Source organism: Sceloporus occidentalis, unplaced genomic scaffold (assembly GCF_023333645.1).
Source record: "Sceloporus occidentalis isolate IW3139 unplaced genomic scaffold, rSceOcc1.0.p SCAF_76, whole genome shotgun sequence".
NCBI lineage: Eukaryota > Metazoa > Chordata > Lepidosauria > Squamata > Phrynosomatidae > Sceloporus > Sceloporus occidentalis.
The window spans coordinates 1,653,642-1,657,099 of record NW_028317056.1 but is presented as its reverse complement, the minus strand read 5'-3'; the positions used below and the strand labels follow the sequence as shown (position 1 = coordinate 1,657,099).

Here is a 3,458-nt window from a genome sequence, read left to right as displayed (position 1 = left end):
CTTGGGTACGGTGACCCTGTAACAGAGATGTTGAAGCCCTTTAATATATATATATATTTATATATATTTATATATATATATAGACTCATTTCATTGGTCCATTGATCAACGCGAATCTCCTTTAGTTTAATTTGTCTCGTTGCGATCTGTTGATTAGACGCAATGCCCTCAGCATAGAACATGTCGATAAAATTATATATAAAACGAGTAAGGGGGAAAAACTCATAAACCTTCACTATTGCGTATACAAAAAAAACCCCAAAAAACTGATTTAATGGGGTCTCAGTGTTTCAGTTTTCAAATATATATATTTTTTTATTTTGATTATGTTAAAACAACAACTGTTATCCTCCCTGGAACTGAAGTCATCAGCAGTCGAGATAGACCTTGGTCACCTTGGTCAAAAAAAAAACCCCTCAGTTCACTGATGAAAATGTTCAAATGCACTTTAAAAATAAATAAGTTCATTCATAGATAAATAAATAAAGTTTCAGATAATAAATGTTGTGGGTCTGACCAGGAACGGGCGGTGCTTGCCATCGGCTTATATGTCTCATTTAGGGAATAAAGGACGAATACAAGACCCTAAAGTGTCCGTGCGAGACAGATGTGGCTCGCCGCAGTCCCCTTTCTACTGTCCTTTTTGATTTGAGAACATCTTGGGTTCATCATTTAACGCGTGTGGACCGTACATTAATGGCCCGTCCGACGGGGAGATTGGACAGCGATGCTCTGCGTCTGAGGCTCTGCAGACCAGTTCCATTAAAAGGATTCTACGGACCTCCTCGTCTAACCCCACGAAGGTCATCAAGGAACTTAGACTGGCCGACCTTCTTGTGCTGTGTTGAGACGTCTGATGAAGCATGCGTGCCAGGAACTTAGTCCTCTGCCGTGTCACCATTAAGAGTAGACGAGGGCTTCCACCACTGTTGTGAGAAACGTTCACCGATGTCATCAATGTCTCACGGCACCAGTGTCACGGTGTCAGGGGTGCCAGTAAGTTTGTTTATTCCTCCTGGGGTTCTTTTTGAGTATAAAACACGATATATTTATACTCGACGAGTACTCAAGGAGTACCCAACGGTCTGGGGCAATCAGAGAGGTTACGGCGTGGGTGGTGTCCATTTCTCTTTCCACGTTCTCCATTGACATGTGACACTTCGGTGGAGGCAGCGTCAAACCCCGGCTCCACCTGGGCTGCCTGTACCACGTGAACCTTGTTCCGGCCTTTCTTCCGCAACAGACAGCTGAAAACCTTCTGGAACCCTTTACGGAAATGTTTCGACACCAAAGCATAGACGATGGGGTTGAGGCAGGAATTGGCGTAGGCCATGCAGTGAGAGAGCAAGCGAAACGCGTAGGTAGCTTGATTGAAGGGAAAGTGACCGTAAAGATAACACATCACGACCACGTGGTGGGGAAGCCAGCAAAGACAGAAGAGCACGGTCACGATTATAATCATCTTGGTCACTTTTCTCTTAGCCTTTTTGGACTCTGACATGTCCTCTAGTGGATCTACAGCCGTCCATAGGTACTTTATGGTTCTGGTGTAAGAGAGACTTACAATAAGCACCGGAATCACGTAACCCACAATGAACGTCCCGGTATCCATAATCTTGCGGGTCCTTTGCTTCCACCCTGGCACGCAAATGTGGCTGGACTCATACTCCATCAGGTCATAGTAGCTCAGGTATGGTCCGGCTAAGACCACGGAGAGGCCCCAAATAATGGCCATAGTGGCTACCGCATTACATGGGGTCCGAAGCTCGCGAGAGCGCAGGGGATAGCGAATCGCCAGATACCTGGGAAGGACACGAAAAACATGGTAAAAAAAATACACCGGTTGCCAGCACACTCTACTCTTTGCCCCAGGCATCCTTATCTATTTGCCCCCTTTGGTTCAGGCCCATCACACAAGGACCATATCATCAACACGTAACTCAGAGATATTAAGCCCTACTTAGGTTTATCTTAATGACATCTCTGCCCAGTCCTGTCCTCATCTGCCTCATCCAACCCAAGGCTCGCATCTTGACCACAAATCACGTCATTGAATTATTACTGGCAGTGATAATAAATACAGTGACATCATATAGAAAGCCCCTAGTTATTAGAATTTGTGTTTCATGTATAATGACACAAAGCCCTACCGGTCCACGGAGACGGCTGCCAGGGTGAAGCTGCTGGCGTACATGGTGAGATAGATAAAAAAGTGGACAGCTTTACACATGAAGGCCCCAAAGACCCAGTCCTCCAAGGAATAGATGGTGGCCTGGAAGGGCACGCAGAAGACGATGAAGGAGACGTCGGCCACGCTCAGGTTGAGGATGAAGAGGTTGGTGGTGTTGTGTGTCCGTTGTCCGCTTCTCAGAAGGACGGCCAGTACCAGGCTGTTACCCACCGTGCCCAGTAAGAAAATCAGTGAGAAGATGACAGGAACCACCACGCTAGCCGGGTTGAAGAGGCTGAAGTCCGACGAGTTCCAAGGGCCAACCAGGCCAGCGAAGTCCTCGTGATCCGACATCGACCCAGTTGGTAGACCTGCAGGGTAAGAAACATCTGAAGTAAACCCATAAACACTAAGACATACTCCGTAGTTCGTTGCCTGGTCTTTCCTAACGGACAAACTTCCCTCTTGCTCGCTTTATCTTAAACACTTGGAATCCGGCCCAAATTATTTTCTGGGAACTCTGCCAGCAGCTAATTACTGCCTGTTATGGAATCATAACGTCTAACAGGGGTCACTACTTAGAAGCTCACCAGGATTTTCTAAGAACTTGTTCAAAAGCAACATAATTAACTGTTGGCAGAGTTCCCAGAAAATCTGGGAGGGAGGAGGAATTTATCCAAAACGACACAAAAAAACTATTTAATTAAAAAAAAAAGATATTCAGGGGTTTCTCCTTAGATTTTTTTTTTTCCGGATATCTAAATGTGTCTGTGACATAACTTAAGATGATGTCAGGGTCCACTCTCTGCTGCCTGAACCATGGCTGAATCATACGTCAGGCTAATACATCTGCTACCACTAGTGGCCACCCTCCTCCCTCTGGAGTGATCTGAACCTGATTATCAGGTACAGCTGCGCCTCATGGACTGAGTGAAGCCCTGCCTTTATAAGACCTGCCCTGCCCATCAGTCAGGGCCTTGGCATTGTAGTTGTAGGACTGCCTTTGCTCTAAGCCGCTACCTGTACCTGAGCTTGCTCCTGAACCCAAACCCGTGCCTGTGCCTGAAACCGTGCCCGTGCCTGAACCCGTTCCTGTACCCGTGCCTGAGCCGGTACTCGTGCATGATCCACTACCCGAGCGTAAGTCAGTGCCCGTGCATGAACCTGTACACGGGCCTGGCCCAGTAGGCCTCCGTTCCCGGCCGCCCTGCCAGTGGGCCGGACCTGTACCTGCACCCGAGCCTGTACCTGTGCCTGAACCTGCCTGTGGGCTTACCTGCCAGTGGGC

At 47.6% G+C, this 3,458-nt stretch overlaps 1 pseudogene; it reads right to left on the bottom strand.

The window, feature by feature from the left end:
* Window positions 1-1,066: 1,066 nt before the first annotated feature.
* LOC149285731 (galanin receptor 2b pseudogene) lies at window positions 1,067-2,524 on the bottom strand (annotated as a pseudogene).
* Between the last annotated feature and the right edge of the window lie 934 nt (window positions 2,525-3,458).